Source organism: Heterodontus francisci, chromosome 8 (genome assembly GCF_036365525.1).
Source record: "Heterodontus francisci isolate sHetFra1 chromosome 8, sHetFra1.hap1, whole genome shotgun sequence".
In the NCBI taxonomy this organism is placed as follows: Eukaryota; Metazoa; Chordata; class Chondrichthyes; order Heterodontiformes; family Heterodontidae; genus Heterodontus; species Heterodontus francisci.
Window position 1 is genome coordinate 64768753 of NC_090378.1, and position 19830 is coordinate 64788582.

Consider the following 19830-nt stretch of genomic DNA (forward strand, 5'->3'; position numbering starts at 1 on the left):
CCATTACTTTTAGTGATTTGTATATTTGCACTGCTAGATCTCTTTACTCCTCTACCCCATTTAGACTCTTAGGAGACGATATTGAGCTTGGTACGAGCTCCTTTAGGGTTGTGAAATGGCATCCTCAGCATGTGCACATGTGTACGCACTTCTGATGCAAAGCAAGATGGATGCAATTCTGGTAAGCGGGGGTCAACACGTGTGCACATAACGTCTGCCAGAAATATACAGGGCAGACAGATCATGACCCAGCATTGCTCATTTGGAGCTCTGCTCTGCAGCTGACACCCTATCTAACCTCACACAGCTGAACACATCTTAAGCACTATGATGGACCAACCCCCAATAGTGCTATTTAAAGTGATCATTAACTATCTACAGGTTAGTTGCTGGTTTATTTCTTCTAGCTGTTGTTACAATTCTATATGTATTTGGTGCTTTCCATAGTTGTTTCAAATCTCAAAAGTTTACAGGGAATGTGCTGAAGGACCTTTTGCTGACTTCAAGGCTTCGGCACAAACCAGTTGTTCCCAGATATGGGTGCAGTAGTAGGCCTTCCTCGTAGAATTGAGCATGACTGGAAGAATGAACAGAGGCCACACAGAACAGAACAAGTAGCTTGAAGAAGGAGGAGGAGGAGGCAGAAGAGGAAGGGAGGCTGCAACCTGGGCTGTATGTGAAGAGCTAATTCAAGTGCAATACCAGTAACCTCAACCCCAATTCTCCATTCACCAACAGGCCTACACTCCTTACCTTCTCTTTGTCACTGACCATAATATCATCCTCTTGGCCACAATGCAAGAATAAAAGCCAAAACACACATTCCACACCAAAAGCATTAGTTAAATCATGCCATGTTGCATACAAACTTAACCTAGCCACCTTTGTGTATTTCCTTAGAGCCTACTTTCCATGTGCCTTTGCCTGTCCTAGTGCTCCTACGAAGTGCTACACCAGTGGCTGCAGCATGGCTGGTGGAAGGCTGCTGACTTTCAGTGATGGATTGTGGAGATTGCAGGTGGCCTTGGAGGACAACCTTGAACAGCTCTAGGCCTAGAAGACCCAGCTTCAGACTGCACCATCTTGGCAGGGTGGCAGCAGTCTTGGCTGGTTGACTGACAGCCAACAGCAAGGGCACTGGCAGAGCGGGATCACAAAAGCTGTCAACCCGTGAGGGGGGGGATAGCAGGTTTCTGCTTCATGGAAACACTGAGGTACCATCCTATTTCTAGTAATCTGCTGGAGGACAGATTACTGGACTGCTGTGATGCCCTGCAAACCCCTTTGATCCACAGCCATGAAGGCAGCAATCTGAGCTTGCATGGCATCAAGCTGAGTTTCCACTGCAGCACTCAGACCTTTGGTGGAAGCTGCTTGTGCTGCAATGGAAGCTGAGACCTTGACCATCATGGTTGGGTCCATTATGGGCTGGAAAGGTTAGCTCTAAGCTCTATTCAAAGCACTGTGCTAAGTTGGTGCCAGATTCCTCCATGTTCTTTGACATTGAACTCAGTCTTGCTGGAAGGCTTCCCAATCTGTCAAGCATTTTGTTGTGTACACCAATCAGCTTTCATCTATAATAAAAGCAAAATACTGCAGATACTGGAAATCTGAAACAAAGCAAAAAGTGCTGGAAATACTCAGCAGGTCTGGCAGCATCTGTGGAGAGAGAAGTAAACTTAACGTTTCAGGTCTGTGACAGACCAGAAACGTTAACTTTGCTTCTCTGTCCACAGATGCTGCCAGACCTGCTGAGTATTTCCAGCACTTTTTGTTTTGTTTCAGCCTTCATCTATAGCCTGGCCCATCAATGTTCTCAGTTGAATCCTTTTCAGTAGAGCATGTGTGCAACCTCGCCCTTTGATGAGCTGGCATCTCTGCGATCCTTGTCCCCTGTCCTGGCAGCAGCGCTAATTTACCCCGGTGTTCACCATGTGGAGATGCTGCCTCTATGCTATCGCTTAAGATAACGCGCAGTATCAGTATCTGCGCTAATGACTGAGAGTGTGAAATCAAGTGATAGTGTGTCTTAGATTAGATTAGATTAGATTAGAGATACAGCACTGAAACAGGCCCTTCGGCCCACCGAGTCGGTGCCGAACATCAACCACCCATTTGTACTAATCCTACACTAATCCCATATTCCTAACAAACATTCCCACCTGTCCCTATATTTCCTTACCACCTACCTATACTAGTGACAATTTATAATGGCCAATTTACCTATCAACCTGCAAGTCTTTTGGCTTGTGGGAGGAAACCGGAGCACCCGGAGAAAACCCACGCAGACACAGGGAGAACTTGCAAACTCCGCACAGGCAGTACCCGGAATCTTCATCGTCACTGTCTTCTTACTGTTCCTCCACTGCCCGGCTGGGTTGCAGTTCTAGGGTATCTGAAAGGTAAAAGGGACAAGAGTAAGATATGGTGCAGGGAGGATGGTAAGTAAAAAGTACATGCTTGTACCGTCTGCAGTCAGTAAGTCAGAAGACATTGTCAGATGAGGGCAAAGTGTGATTAAGAAGGAGGTTTAGGTATGAAGATACTGTCACCCTCAATGGATTCAGCCCCACCACTAGACAAAGCCTCAGCAATGGCCATTCTGATAATGGGCAGCACTGTCTCCTCCAGGGGGGTTAGAACATGCGTGCACGCCTCTCAATTAGCTCCTGCTGCCTCCTATTATGTGCCGCGTTCTGCAAGAGAGAGGGAGGTGTGTCTGTGAGTGTCATGCAACATGTTTGGGTGATGTGGCTGCCATGGTAAAATAGCTGTCTGTATGTGCAAACTGTGAGCAGTGTGTGTGAGGCTTGAAACAATGCCAAGTGTGTGAGGGTGAGCTGAAGCATATGAATGTTAGGTATGAGTCTTGATTGATAAATATTGTTGGCAGGTGAATGATGGGGGTGTGGTGAATTGAGTAGTGGCTAATGCTGATGGTGCAATTGGTAGGATATAGCATTTGAAGATACATTCACTGGCCTTGATTACTCATATAAAGTCACTGAACTTTTTGCGGCATTGCATCTGGGTCCTCAGGGTAAATTCCTTGCTTTTACCTCCGTAGTTATCTGTTCCCACTGCCTTCTCATCATGTGTCTGGCGGGCTCCTGCCCCCCTGCAGATACAGGAATCTCTCCTCCTTTCCACCTCCTCCATCAAGACCTCCAGTGCAGTGTTGAAAAACCTTAGCACCTGCTCTCTCCCATGGTCAGTCATTGTTTGTTGCACAGCACTATTCTGAATACTGTCAGCACCTCCAGCAGCCACAATGCACTTGCTTTTTAAGAGGTGTGGGCAAGCTTTTAGTAGCACTAGCAAGTAACAATATTGGGCCCCCTGCTGATGTGTGCAGCCAGTGAACAGCTGGCTGCATGCAGCAATCATTGTAATAAGCAGGCAGCATGAAGATGGAGAGTAACCAATTGATTGGAGTTCTTTGAGGGAGTTACATGCGCTGTGGATAAAGGGGAACCGGTGGATGTATTGTACTTAGATTTCCAGAAGGCATTTGATAAGGTGCCACATCAAAGGTTATTGCAGAAAATAGGTCATGGTGTAGGGGGTAACATATTGGCCTGGATAGAAGATTGGCTAGCCAACAAGAAACAGAGATTAGGTATAAATGGGTCATTTTCTGGTTGGCAAGATGTAATGAGTAGTGTGCCACAGAGATCTGTGCTGGGGCCTCAACTTTTGACAATTTATATAAATGACTTAGATGAAGGGAATGAAGGTATGGTTGCTAAATTTGCTGATGACACAAAGATATGTAGAAAAGTAACTTATGAAGCGGGCATAAGGGGGCTACAAAGGGATAAAGATAGATTAAGTGAGTGGATAAAGACCTGGCAGATGGAGTATAATGTGGGAAAGTGTGAAATTGTCCACTTTGGCAGGATGAATAAAAAAGAAGCATACTATCTAAATGGTGAGAGATTACAGAACTCTGAGGGATCTGAGTGTCCTAGTGCATGAATCGCAAAAGGTTAGTATGCAGGTTCAGCACGTAATTAGGAAAGCTAATAGAATGTTATTGTTTATCGCGATAGGAATTGAATACAAAAGTAGGGAGGTTACGCTTCAGTTATCCAGTACTGGTTTCCTTATTTAAGGAAGGATGTAAATGCATTGGAGGCAGTACTAGACTAATACCTGGAATGGGCGGGCTATCTTACGAGGAAAGATTGGAAAGGCTAGGCTTGTATCGCTGGAATTTAGATGAGTAAGAGGCGACTTAATTGAAACATATAAGATCCTGAAGGGTCATGACAGTGTGGATGTGGAAAGGATGTTTTCCCTTGTGGGAGAATCTAGAACTAGGGGTCATTGTTTAAAAATAAGGAGCCGCCCATTTAGGACAGAGATGAAGAGAAAGGTTTTCTCTCAGAGAGTCGTGAGTCTTTGGAATTCTCTTCCTCAAAAGGCAGTGGAAGCAGAGTCTTTGAATATTTTTAAGGCAGAAGTAGATAGATTCTTGCTAAGCAAGGGGTGAAAGGTTACTGGAGGTAGGTGAAAATGTGGAGTAATCAGTTCAGCCATGAACTTATTGAATCGTGCAGCAGGCTCGAAGGGCTGAGTGGCCTATTCCTGCTCCTAATTCATACATTTATATGTTCTTGTTGCCTGCATTACATTGACCGAGTGCAGGCTAATCGTGCATCAGGATACCCACACCCATTTTCAAGGATTATCCAATTTCAGAAACTGAACTGGAGCAGCCACATAAATACTGCAGCTACACGAGCAGGGTCAGAGGCTGGGAATTCTGCAGCGAGGAACCAATCTTCTGATTTCCCAAAGCCTGTCTACCACCTGCAAGGCACAAGAGAGGAGTGTAATAGAATACTCTCCACTCGCCTGAATGAGTGGGGCTCCAACAACACTCAGGACATCCAGGACAAAGCAGCCTGCTTGATTGGCACCCTATCCATCATCTTTTACAGCAGCAGTGAGAACCATCTACAAGATGCACTGCAGCAACTCACCATGCCTCCTTCAATCCAAGGAAGAGGCATATAAATTTGCCAGTAAAAACAACAGACCTGAGGATTGGGAGCAGTTTAGAATTCAGCAAAGGAGGACCAAGGGATTGATTAAGAAGGGGAAAATAGAGTACGAGAGCAAGCTTGCGAGGAACATAAAAACTGACTGTAAAAGTTTCTATAGGTATGTGAAGAGAAAAAGATTGGTGAAGACAAATGTAGGTCCCTTACAGTCAGAAACAGGCGAATTTATTATGGGGAATAAAGAAATGGCTGACTAACTAAATGCATACTTTGGTTCCGTCTTCACAAAGGAGGGCACAAATATCATACCATAAATGTTGGGGAACACAGGGCTTAGTGAGAGAGAGGAACTGAAAGAAATTAGTATTAGTATAGAAATGATGTTGGGGAAATTGATGGGATTGAAGGCCGATAAATCCCCAGGGCCTGATGGTATGCATCCCAGAGTACTTAAGGAAGTGGCCCTAGAAATAGTGGATGCATTGGTAGTCATCTTCTATAGATTCTGTAGACTCTGGAACAGTTCCTACAGATTGGAGGGTAGCTAATGTAACCTCACTATTTAAAAAGGGATGTAGAGAGAAAGCAGGGAATTATAGACCAGTCAGCCTGACGTCAGTAGTGGGGAAAATTCTGGAATCCATTATCAAAGATTTTATAGTAGAGCACTTAGAGAACAGTGGTAGAATCGGGTAGAGTCAGCATGGATTTACGAAAGGGAAATCATGCTTGATAAATCTACTAGAATTCTTCGAGGATGTAACTAGTAGAGTTGATGAGGGGAGCCAGTGGATGTGGTTTATTTGGACTTTCAGAAAGCTTTCGACAAAGTCCCACATAAGAGATTAGCATGTAAAATTAAAGTGCATGGGATTGGGGGTAGTGTATTGCGATGGATAGAAAATTGGTTGGCGGACAGGAAGCAAAGATTAGGGATAAATGGGTCTTTTTCTGAATGGCAGGCAGTGACTAGTGGGGTACTGCAGGGATCGGTGCTAGGACCCCAGCTATTCACAATATACATTAATGATTTAGATGCGGGAACTAAATGTAATATCTCCAAATGTGCAGATGACACAAAACTGGGTGGGAGGGTGAGTTGTGAGGAGGATGCAGAGAGGCTTCAGGGTGATTTGGACAAGTTGAGTGAGTGGGCTAATGCATGGCAGATGCAATATAATGTGGATAAATGTGAGGTTATCCACTTTGATAGCGAAAACAGGAAGGCAGATTATTATCTGAACGGCTATAAACTGACAGAGGGGAATATGCAGCGAGATCTGGGTGTTCTCGTACACCAGTCGCTGAAGGTAAGCATGCAGATGCAACAGGCGGTAAAAAAGGCAAATAGTATGTTGGCCTTCATATCCAGAGGATTCGAGTACAGAAGCAGGGATGTCTTGCTGCAATTATACAGGGCCTTGGTGAGGCCACACCTGGAATATTGTGCGCAGTTTTGGTCTCCTTATCTGAGGAAGGATGTTCTTGCTATAGAGGGAGTGCAGTGAAGGTTTACCAGACTGATTCCTGGGATGGCGGGACTGACATATGAGGAGAGATTGAGTCGGTTAGGATTATATTCGCTGGAGTTCAGAAGAGTGAGGGGGAATCTCAGAGAAACCTATAAAATTCTCACAGGACTTGACAGGGTAGATGCAGGAAGGATGTCCCCGATGTTGGGAGAGTCCAGAACCAGGGCTCATAATCTAAGGACACGGGGTAAACCTTTCAGGACTGAGATGAGGAAAAATGTATTCACCCAGAGAGTGGTGAGCCTGTGGAATTCGCTACCACAGATAGCAGTTGAGGCCAAAACATTGTATGTTTTCAAGAAGGAGTTAGATATAGCTCTTGGGTCTAAAGGGATCAAAGGGTATGGGGCGAAAGCGGTAACAGGCTACTGAGTTGGATGATCAGCCATGATCATAATGAATGGCAGAGCAGGCTCGAAGGGCCGAATGGCCTACTCCTGCTCCAATTTTCTGTGTTTCTATGACAGCACCTTCCAAACTGGCAAACTCTTCCACCTAGAAGGACAAGGACAGCAGATGGATAGGAACACCACCATCTGCAAGTTCCCCTCCAAGTCACATACCATCCTAACTTGGAAATATATCGCCGGATATATGTCGCTGGATCAAAATCCTGGAACTCCCTCCCAACAGCACTGTGGGTGTAAACGTACCAGAGGGACTGCAGTGGTTCAAGAAAACAGCTCACCAACACGTTCTCAAGGGCAATTAGGGATGGGCAACAAATGCTGACCTTGCCAGCCACGCCCACATTTCATGAAAGAATAAAAAAAGGCTCCATTGTTTTCCAGGATGTGTCCTCTTTACACCATATCAAAATGCACCACCTCACGCTCATCTATATTGATATGAATTTGCCAATTACATGCCCATTCTGCAAGTTTATTAATGTCTTCCTCTGTTTTGCTGCAGTCTTCTTCAGTATTAACAGTACTCGCCAACTAGGTGTCATCTGCAAATTTTGTAAATGGTGAACAATAGTGGTCCTAGCATCAATCCTTGTGGAACACCACTTCCCACCATTTACCCACCATTTGCTAGTCTTAGTAACTATCCTTTACCCCTACTCTCTTTTTTTCTATTTTGTAGCCAGCTTGCTATCCATTCTGCTATTTGCATCCTAACTCCACATGCTGTAACCTTCGTGGCTGTAGTTATAGTCAAGAATAAACAACAATCAGGACCACACCGTCTACACATACAAATCTGCAAACTGAGACCAGAGTACAGCAACAAAAATACAATAAAAGGCATAAAAATAGCAAGCAGGTCGAGTATTCTTTTCTCAGTATGTTTTCAGCTCAAACACTGTGACATTGAAATAAACGATACAATTACAGTAGTGAAGCAACTTAAATGCTTTTCTGTAACTCTGAAATGCTAAAATAAGCACTTAGGCACAATTGTAATCAAAATATATTTTATCTTCCTCACAATCCATTTCTCTTTAATTTTTTTTTTGGATCTGTGCAAAACATGTATGAACATCATGTATGTAGACATCAAACTCTGTACCTAAGCATATAGCATTACATTGCAGTAACACATATTGCATTTTTCCCCATATATTGTGTAAGATAGACACTAAGTAGTATGAGAGAACACAATAGTTGAAGTGAATTTGAGGTAATTTCTGAACTGCACAGCTAACCATTTAATGCTGTACTGTCTCCATTAAACTTAAAGTTAGGTAGATTTGGTGGGCTTTATATTTATAGCAGGAAGTTGGATTTTGACAGATTAGGGGTTTTGAGCAAGAATTGAATATAGAGAAAGTGCATAGTTTTTGCATTTTGTATTCAAGAGCACCATAAAACTGGGCTTCAGAGGAGGGCTTTGTTTAGTGCAAGTATGAGGTTTGTTGTGACAGTGCTGTCAGGGCCATTATTCTCAAGCCACATCCCTGTTGGTGTCTTTAAGCATTTTAGCATTGTGAAATGTAACATCCAATGGACTTTGGTTCTTAGAATGCTTTATTTGCCACAGACATCAATAAATTGTTCAGCTTCTCTTTCACATTTGCTATGCGTGGTGCATAGTTCTGAGGCAGTGTCGCACTGAGAATTTACAACATGGTGTTTCTTATCCTCTTTATTGAAATATAACCAGTGTGTGTTGCAGCATACATTGTCCCTGAATGGGTGTTTGGTTCATATTCAATTCACAAAAATGCACCATAACATTTTATCATTTTTGAGAAGCCAAGGTAACAGTTCAAATTCCATAATGCAGATCATCACCCAAGTTGAAAAGAGTTTGAGAGAAGGTGCAATAAACCATGAAGGCTAGGTTATATCAAGTTTGAAGTTAACAAGTCTATAAGTTGTCAGAAGTAGGGAAGAAACCAAGGGCAACAGTTTTGAGGTCCTGCAGTTATCCTGCAACTTTAGCACTGCCTGACTCCAAAAGGATATAACCACTGGAGGAAGCAGTTGCACTCTGCTTTGGGTTTGATGCCACATCGAGTGTAACTCCATAAAGATCAGAAGTTTGGGATGCCCAAGTTAGAGAGGGACAAGGAGAGCTTCCCTAGATATTAACAGTGCAGTGAGCCCTATCATTAGAATCCATTGCTGAAAGAAATACACAAATAATACCTGCCATATTCACATCACACCACTAAAACATTGAATTGTGATATTACTGCAGTATACATGTCACATCCCTGACCTTTATGAAAACATTGATTGACTCTTCCCTGAATTCACCAGTACTCTTTCAGATTCTAATTACCAATTAAGACCAGGATAATTAACATATACAGAATCCCTACATTTTACAGAAAGGTCAGACAGCAATATTTTCTATCTTCTGTACCTGAGTCAAATTTATGCCATAATTATATACATATTCCCTGAACCATTAGAATGGTAAATACATTATTTTACATTTTCAAACCATCAAAACTCATTACCTTTTAACTCGTGTTACTAATTCAAACAACATGTCACAAAGAGAATCTCCTTCATGAAAATTCAATTTGGTAAACCTATATTTGCAGAGGAAAAAGAGGTAGCAAAATATTTATTTACAGTGACATCAAATACAAGTGAAGTAGTGACGGAATCAGGATTGCATCTTTAATAAAGAGCACCAGTAATGCCCATGGCATAAATTGATGAGGGAGGAACAAAAACAGTTCACTGAGAAATAATGCAGAGAAAATCTCAGTTGGGGAAAAACAGAACATTTTTAACGAAATAATGGCTGAATTTTACATTGGGCGGGAGGCTGGCCAAAAAAGTCGGGGGCGAGCCTGCTTCCACTGGGCCTAGGAGCCACGCCAGAATTTTACGTGACCCTTAATTAGACTTGGGCAGGACTTCCATCTGTCTGAGGCAGGAAGTCCCACCTCCAAGAGCTGCTGGCCAATCAGCGGACCGACAGTTCTCAGTCCTAGCAGCGCCGCCAGTAGCGCTGGCCACTGCTGGGACTGCACCCAGCCACAACAGGATCATGGATGCTGACCCCGGAAGAAAGGTAAGTTATTGGGGCCTCGTCGAGCACTATCGGTCAGGGCCCAGTGAGGCAGGGGGAGTCAGTTGGGAGCAGGGAAGACTTTATTTCAGTGGAGGCGGTTGGGGCTTCGGGTGCGGTGGGGGGGCACCCATGGGCACATTGTGCCCGATCAGGGGGGGTCCCCTCCCTCCAGCCTGCAAGAAGGCCACCAGGTATTACCTGGCAGCGTTCTGGGGGCTTGAGGCACCTGCTGGACATTGGTAAAATACCACCAGCAGCAGGAGGAGGCCCTTAAGTGGCAGTTAATTGGTGACTTAAGGCCTTTGATTGGCCTGGGGCAGGTGGGCCATTTCTTGCTGCTGCCGCCGCTAGTAAAATTGCAGCGGAAAGGCGTCGGGGACGCCTCCCACTCAATTTTACGCCCCCCCACTTTGTGATTTGTGACTTCACATTTACTGGGGGAAAAGAAAACATAATTACATGGAGGCCCAAAGAGTGTGTTTTGAGATGTCCACGCATTCTGGCCCAGCAAATTTGTTTTCATATGATAAATTATACATTCTGGCTAATTAAAAGCATTGGTACCGTTCTCAGTTGAGTGATTTCTAATCTAAATAAAGGAAAATCAAAGTGATATTTAAATTTTCAAAAGTCATCTCAATCGGTACTCCCTGGAAGGCCTGACAACAACAATTTGTCTTTATATAGCACCTTTAACCTGGTAAAACATCCCAAGGTGCTTCTCAGGAGTGTTATCAAACAAAATTTGACACCAAGCCACATAAGGAGCTATTAGAGGAGATGACCAAAAGCTTGGTTTAAAGAGGTTGGTTTTCAAAAGATTGTTAAAGGAGGAAAGGGAGGTTTAGGGAGGGAATTCCAGAGCTCACAGCTTTGGCAGCTGAAGACACAGCCACCAGTGGATGCAACAATTAGATTCAGGGATCCTCAAGAAGCCAGAATTGCTGGAGTGCAGAGACCTCGGAGGGTGGTATAGCTGGAAAAGATTTGAGACAGGAGATGGTGAGGCCATGAAGGGATTTGAAACAAGGTGAGAATTCTAAAATTGAACTGTTAGTAAAGTGGGAGCCAGTGTAGGTCAGTGAGTATAGGAGTGATGGGTGAATGGAACTTGGTGCAAGTTAGGACATGGGCAGCAGAGTTTTGGATGAGCTCAGGTTTATGGAGAGTGGAAGATGGGAGGCTGGTCTGGAGTGCATTGGAATAGTCAAGTGTCATGCAGGCCCCCAGCTGCCAAGAATGAGGCACATAATTTCGCCACATGGACATTACATTTTTAAATTGTTACTGGGAAGAAAAGAAGGCCTATTACAAGGGGTTGCCAAGCCCCTGGATGGAAAGACATTTTATTCATACTAGCAGACAGTGTTGCAACAAAGGAACCAGTCCCTGCCCCAATACACAGAAGAGACCTGGGCAAACCAGTCGGTCACGTGACCACCTACTGGCCAATTAGGGGAGTTTTAAATTGGAGGAACAGTGTTTGAAGACAGAAAGCTATTTGCTCCTGGACTGAAAAGACCTCTCATGGCTGGCTTGCTGCAGCCTCTCCTGTCTGCTCTCATCTCGTTCTCACCAGCTTCAGAATCCATTGAAGACATATGAACCCCAAGAGAGAAAAGTCTCCTATAATGAACAAGGTTTAAGAAGAATACTGGGCCCCAACGAAAAGCAAGATCTACCACAAGCAAGGACTCTGCAATGAGCTCGAAGAACTGTAACAGAAACCCCACTTCAGAGATTGCCTCAAACCTCTCTATTTCTCTTCTGCTCTTTTCTGTCTCTATTTGCATGTGCGTAAGGTGTATGCATGTTAGCATGGGGCATGGTGTGTATCCCCCAAATTTCTGTTATGACTAGGTGAGAAAGGTGAGAAGGGGTCCTTTTTAGCCATCATCAGTGTGTTAAACACACTGTGTTTTATTTCCCCTTGGTGAATCCTTGTTCACCGCTTTCCAATTATAAGGCAAAGAAATGAGCACAAACAGGCATTCTTAGGTATAAAGATGAAAAGAGAAATTTATTCAAACTTAAACTTAAACTCTAATTCGGTTAATGCCTACGGATACACACCGCACCCCACACTAGCATGCATACGCAATACGCACATGCAAATAGAGACAGAAAAGAGCAGAAGAAAAATAAAATAGAGAGGTTTGAGGCAATCTCTGAAGAGGGGTTTTTGTTACTGTGCTTTGAGCTCACTGTAGTCCTTGCTTGTAGGTGGATCTTGCTTTTCGTTAGGGCCCAGTATTCTTCTTAAACCTTGTTCATAGTAGGAGACTTTTCTCTCTCGGGGTTCAGATGTCTTCAATGGTTTCTGAAGCTGTTGAGAATGAGATGAGAGCAGACAGGAGAGGCTGCAGCAAGCCAGCCACGAGAGGTCTTTTCAGTCCAGGAGCAAATAGCTTTCTGTCTCCAAATACTGTTTCTCCAATTTAAAACTCCCCTGGTTGGCCAGCAGGTGGTCATGTGACTGACTGGTTTGCCCAGGTCTCTTCTGTGTATTGGGGCAGGGACTGGTTCCTTTGTTGCAACACTGTCTGCGAGTACGAAAAAATTGTCTTTCCATCGAGGGGCTTGGCAATTCCTTGTAATAGGCCTCCTTTTCTTCCCAGTAGCAATTTTAAAATGTAATGTCCATGTGGCGAAATATATGTGCCTCATACTTGGCAGCTGGGGGCCGACATGACATCAAGTCTCAAGTTAACAAAGGCATGAATGAGGGGTTCAGCTGCAGATGAGCTGAGGCAGGGAGGAATTGCAACAGTACAACCTCTTTGACACTGAGGTAGCACCACATTGGACGAAGAAGTTAAGAACATGAGCGAAAAAGGTTCTATCCAAAATAGGTCACACTGGTTATAAATAGCAGCGTATAATGAAAGATCATTAGGAGGTAATGCACTGGTGGAGTGGATTGCCCACCCATTACTGAACTCACCCAATTTTCATTTCCATTTACTAACCAAGTGGTGAAGGTGGAAATTACCACACACACCCCATTCCACCCCTGTACATTTCTGGGAACTCAGTAAATGTGTTGTATTTTTTCCAGGGACAGCTCCTGTTTTCCCTCTTTCATGTATGTCACTGACTTCTTACGTACTGCCAGATCATCTTGACACTGGCCAAAAACAGATGAGGAGCTATTTTATGTGCCGCTGCCTTGCACAAACAGGGCAGTAGCAGGTTGGAAATGTGTTAACTTATTTCTGTTCGAGCTCTGGTATCTGCCAAATTGGGAAGGGTCCTGAGATGGATGGGCAGAGTGCCCGCCTATTTCAGGTGAGAGACCACTTGTAATATTCAAATCAGGGTCCTGAAATTTTGAGGTACAAGTGGGCAAAGGATGACCACATATACCCTGCCTATTTATACCTACATTGAGAGGGCTTAAGTAGTCCTTGATAGTCCTTAAAAACAACGTGGGAGGCTTCTCAGAAAACCATTGAAATTTCTTTTTAACCTTTGTTTTTGCAAAGCCACAAGGAGTGGGAGCTAAGTGGGACTTGTGAGTAATAGTAGAAATGCCACTTTCAATGTCCAGCCATGTGAAGAAGCAATTAAAGTACAATATAAAAGTTCACTGATCCCACACTCTCAGTAAAGAGCTATACTTGAACAATCTGATGAAGCTACAACACAGGACTACATGCATTCTAAACAGCGGAAGCAGCATGCTATAGACAGAGCTAAGCGATTCCACAACCACCTAAGATCAAAGCTCTGCAATCCTGCCACATCCAGTCATGAATGCTGGTGGACAATTACTAACAGAAGGAGGAGGCTGCAAAAACATTCCCATCCTCAATGATGGTGGAGCCCAGCATGTCAGTGCAAAAGACAAGGCTGAAGCATTTGCAAGCATCTTTAACCAGAAATGCTGAGTGAATGATCCATCTCGGCCTCCTCCTGAGGTCCCCACCATTATAGATGCCAGTTTTCAGATAATTTGATTGACTCCACATGATATCAAGAAACGGCTGAAGGGACTGGCTACAGCAAAGGCTAGGGGCCCTGACAACATCCCAGCTGAAGTACTGAAGACTTGTGCTCCAGAACTAGCCACACCATTAACCAAGCTGTTTTAGCACAACTACAACACAGGCATCTACCCGACAATATGGAAAATTGCCCAGATATGTCCAGTCCACAAAGAACAATGACAAATCTAATCTGGCCAATAAATGCCCAATCAGTCTACTCTCAATCATCAGCAAAGCAATGGAAGGTATCACCAACAGTGCTTTCAAGCGGCACTTACACAGCAATAACCTGCTCACCGATGCTCAGTTTGGGTTCCACCAGGGCCACTCAGCTCCAGACTTCATTACAGCCTAGGTCCAAACATGGACAAAAGCGCTGAATTCAGGAGGTGAGGTGAGAGTGTGAGTGATTGCCCTTGTCATCAAGGCAGCATTTGATGGAGTGTGGTATCAAGGACTTATTTATTTTATTTAGAGATACAGCACTGAAACAGGACCTTCAGCCCACCGAGTCTGTGCTGACCAACAACCACCCATTTATACTAATCCTACATTAACCCCATATTCTCGACCACATCCCCACCATTCTCCGACCACCTACCTACACTAGGGGCAATTTACAATGGCCAATTTACCTATCAACCTGCAAGTCTTTGGCTGTGGGAGGAAACCAGAGCACCTGGCAGAAACCCACATAGACACAGGGAGAACTTGCAAACTCCACACAGGCAGTACCCAGAACTGAACCCGGGTCACTGGAGCTATGAGGCTGCAGTGCTAACCACTGCGCCACTGTGCCACCCTAGCTAAATTGAAGTTAGTGGAAATTGGCAGAAATCTCTCCACTGGTTGGAGTCATACCAAGCACAAGGAAGATGGTTGTGGTTGTTGGAGGCCAAACATCTCAGCCCCAGGAGATCACTGCAGAAGTTCCTTAGGGTAGTGGCCTATGCCCAATCATCTTCAGCTGCTTCATCAATGACTTTCTGTCCTACATAAGGTCAGAAGTGGGGATATTCACTGTTGATTGCACAGTGTGCAGTCTCATTCAGTACCACCTAAAAGGACAAGGGCAGCAGATGCAGTGGAACGCCACCATCTGCAAGTTCCCCTCCAAGTCACTCACCATCTTGACTTGGAACTATATCGCCATTCCTTCACTATCGCTGGATCAAAATACTGGAATTCCCTCCCTAACAGCTCTACACCACATAGACAGTTCAAGAAGGAAGCCATCATCAGCTTTTCAAGGGCAATTAGGGATGAGCAATAAATGCTGCCCTTGCCAGCAAAGCTCACATCCCAAGAACAAACAAAAAAAGGTTGGTGAGTCAATGCTAGTATTGTAGCTGTATTTCCAATCTTCACTCCCTTTGAGCTCTGCCTCCCCAGTGGGATTCCCAAATTGTTTAATTTGCCCTATATATCCAAAAGCAATAGCATATACATCTACAGAAATTATACTTAACCTTAACTATACACTAGGCAGACCACACTGAATATAAGGGTGAATTTTCTGGCTGGCAATATCACTACTTCGTAGCACTTTGTTACCACCCCAAAAGGAGAAATGGGCATTTCAGCTCTGCTGGAGGCTCTCAGACACATATTGATGACTGTCAGTATGCACCTCTGTCGATTCATTGGGATTGGCATCCTTGTTTCTGGATGTTGATCCACAGTGGCCAGCTGTTAAATAACTCTGTCCTGAGTGTGTCCTGCATGAAATTGTATATGCTACAGGAAGAAGCAGAAAAAATGTGGGAGAAAAATACCTTTTGTGAAAAGGGGGTCTCACCCTCAATAAAAAAAATTAATGCAGGAACTTCAGTAATTACTAAAGAAAAAGTGCTTGGGCAATAAGTGTCACTGTGATACTGAAAAAAATCACGAGCATTACAGTAATAAACCTATTCAAATATCAGCAATCAAATTACTTCTGTAATATTAGCTGTAAACTACAAAAATAAACATTAAAAAAATTAGATAAAAATTTAAACACATTGGGCAGAATTTTGTTCTGCCCTTGGAGATTGACACAGAGACAGCGGGGGGGGCATCAAAATGGCAGGGGGCGCCATTGCCCAGGCCCCCTGCTATTTTGTCTTGGACGGAGAAAGCTGAGGACAGCCTACCCACCGCAGGTCAAGTGAGGCTCTTAAATGGACAAGAATGGCCACTTAAGGGCCTCTTCCTGCATCCACATCAATTTCGTGGGAGGCAGAGGGGCCTGCTGCCGCAGGGAGATGCCATCAGGAAAAGCCGAGCGGCCTCCTAGCGGGGTTGGGGGAGTCCCTCCTTTGAAAGCAATCCAGGGCATTTGAAGGGTCCGCGGTGGCAATTGCCCCTGCCCCACTCCCGGGAAAACAGCCACGGCCTGCCTGAATGGTTCCACTGACCCCGACCCCACTCACATTTCCCAGGGTCCTGGATGCCTTTGATGCTGCAGGGCCTCCTGCAGTTCCGGCAGTCATCTCTGCTCCCAGTGGTACTGTGATCCTGCAGAGCTGCCAGCCTTCCGATTGGCCAGCAGCTTTGGCAGGGGAGCTCGTCTTTTAAAGGGAAGACGTCTCCCATGGCAGGTAGTTAATTGCCTACCTGCTGTCAAATGGCTTCGGGAATCTGATGGAAGCCCAAGCCAGGGTTTCAAAGAACAAACAACAAAGAACAGTACAGCACAGGAACAGGCCATTCAGCCTGACAAGCCTGTGCTGATCCTGATCTAAAACCTTTGGCACTTCCGGGGACGTATCCCTCTATTCCCATCCTATTCATGTATTTGTCAAGATGCCTCTTAAACGTCTCGATGGTACCTGCTTCCACCACCTCCCCCGGCAACAAGTTCCAGGCACTCATCACCCTCTGTGCAAAGAACTTGCCTCGCACATCCCCTCTAAACTTTGCCCCTCGCACCTTAAACCTATGTTCCCGAGTAACTGAATCTTGCACCCTGGGAAAAAGCTTCTGACTATCCACTCTGTCCATGCTGCTCATAACATTGTAAACCTCTATCATGTTGCCCCTCCACCTCCGTCGTTCCAGTGAAAACAATCCGAGTTTATCCAACCTCTCCTCATAGCTAATGCCCTCCAGACCAGGCAACATCCTGGTAAACCTTTTCTGTACCCTCTCCAAAGCCTCCACGTCCTTCTGGTAGTGTGGCGACCAGAATTGCACGCAATATTCTGAGTGTGGCTTAACTAAAGTTCTGTACAGCTGCAGCATGACTTGCCAATTTTTATACTCTATGCCCCGACCAATGAAGGCAAGCATGCCGTATGCCTTCTTGACTACCTTATCCACCTGCGTTGCCACTTTCAGTGACCTGTGGACCTGTGCGCCCAGATCTCTCTGCCTGTCAATACTCCTAAGGGTTCTGTCATTTACTGTATACTTCCCACCTGTATTAGACCTTCCAAAATGCATTACCTCACATTTGTCTGGATTAAACTCCATCTGCCATTTCTCCGCCCAAGTCTCCAACCGATCAATATCCTGCTGTATCCTCTGACAATCCTCATCACGATCCGCAACTCCACCAACCTTTGTATCGTCCGCAAACTTATTAATCAGACCAGCTACATTTTCCTCCAAATCATTTATATATACTGCAAACAGCAAAGGTCCCAGCACTGATCCCTGCGGAACACCACTAGTCACAGCCCTCCATTCAGAAAAGCACCCTTCCACTGCTACCCTCTGTCTTCTATGACTGAGCCAGTTGTGTATCCATCTTACCAGCTCACCTCTGATCCCGTGTGACTTCACCTTTTGCACCAGTCTGCCATGAGGGACCTTGTCAAAGGCTTTACTGAAGTCCATATAGATAACATCCACTGCCCTTCATCAATCATCTTCGTCACTTCCTCAAAATACTCAATCAAGTTAGTGAGACACGACCTCCCCTTCACAAAACCATGCTGCCTCTCACTAATAAGTTCGTTTGTTTCCAAATGGGAGTAAATCCTGTCCCGAAGTATCCCTTTCCCTGGTTACCCTCTTGCTCTTTATATATGTATAAAAAGCCTTGGGATTTTCCTTAATCCTGTTTGCCAATGACTTTTCATGACCCCTTTTAGCCCTCCCGACTCCTTGCTTAAGTTCCTTCCTACTGTCTTTATATTCCTCAAGGGCTTCGTCTGTTCCCAGCCTTACAGCCCTTACGAATGCTTCCTTTTTCTTTTTGACTCGGCTCACAATATCCCGCGTTATCCAAGGTTCCCGAAACTTGCCAAACCTATCCTTCTTCCTCACAGGAACATGCTGGTCCTGGATTCTAATCAACTGATGTTTGAAAGACTCCCACATGTCAGATGTTGATTTATCCTCAAACAGCCGCCCCCAATCTAAATTCTTCAGCTCCTGCCTAATATTGTTATAATTAGCCTTCCCCCAATTTAGCACCTTCACCCGAGGACTACTCTTATCCTTATCCACAACTACCTTAAAACTTATGGAATAATGGTCACTGTTCCTGAAATGCTCCCCTACCGAAACTTCGACCACCTGGCCAGGCTCATTCCCCAATACCAGGTCCAGTACGCCCCCATCCCTAGTTGGACTATCTACATATTGTTTCAAGAAGCCCTCCTGGATGCTCCTTACAAATTCTGCCCCATCCAAGCCCCTAGCACTAAGTGAGTCCTAGTCAATATAGGGGAAGTTAAAATCACCCACCACTACAACCCTGTTACCTTTACATCTTTCCAAAATCTGTCTACATATCTGCTCCTCTATCTCCCGCTGGCTTTTGGGAGACCTGTAGTAAACCCCCAACATTTGACTGCACCCTTCCTATTCCTGAGCTCCACCCATATTGCCTCGCTGCATGACCCCTCTGAGGTGTCCTCCCGCAGTACAGCTGTGATATTCTCCTTAACCAGTAATGCAACTCCCCCACCCCTTTTACATCCCCCTCTATCCCGCCTAAAGCTTTTAAATCCCGGAACATTTAGCTGCCAATCCTGTCCTTCCCTCAACCATGTCTCTGTAATAGCAACAACATCATAGTTCCAAGTACTAATCCAAGCTCTAAGTTCATCTGCCTTACCTGTTATACTTCTCGCATTGAAACAAATGCACTTCAGACCACCATTCCCGCTGTGCTCAGCAACATCTCCCTGCCTGCTCTTCCTCTCAGTCTTACTGGCCTTATTCACTGGTTTCCCCCTCATTTATTTCACCTGCTGTCCTACTGCTCTGGTTCCCACCCCCCCGCCACACTAGTTTAAAACCTCCCGAGTGACACTAGCAAACCTCGCAGCCAGGATATTTGTGCCCTCCAGTTTAGATGCAACCCGTCCTTCTTGTACAGGTCCCACCTGTCCTGGAAGAGATACCAATGATCCAGATATCTGAAACCCTCCCTCCTACACCAGCTGTTTAGCCATGTGTTTAGCTGCACTATCTTCCTATTTCTAGCCTCACTGGCATGTGACACAGGGAGTGATCCCGAGATTACAACCCTCAAGGTCCTGTCTTTTAACTTTCTACCTAACTCCCTAAACTCCCCCTGCAGGACCTCGTCACTCTTCCTGCCTATGTTGTTGGTACCGATGTGTACCACAACCTCTGGCTGTTCACCCTCCCCCTTCAGAATGCCACCTGTCCATTCAGAGACATCCTTGACCCTGGCACGAGGGAGGCAACATACTATCCTGGAGTCTCTTTCACGTTCACAGAAGCGCCTATCTGTGCCCCTGACTATCGAGTCCCCTATAACTATTGCTCTTTTGCGCTTTGTCCCTCCCTGCTGAACAACAGTGCCAGCCGTGGTGCCACTGCTCTGGCTGCTGCTGTTGTTTTCCCTTGATCGGCCAT

General features: G+C 45.0%; 1 protein-coding gene across 3 annotated transcripts in view; it reads left to right on the forward strand.

Annotated features, from left to right (window-relative positions):
• Positions 1–19830, forward strand: part of negr1 (neuronal growth regulator 1) — a 751054-nt gene that overhangs the window by 556258 nt on the left and 174966 nt on the right. The window lies entirely within an intron of this gene.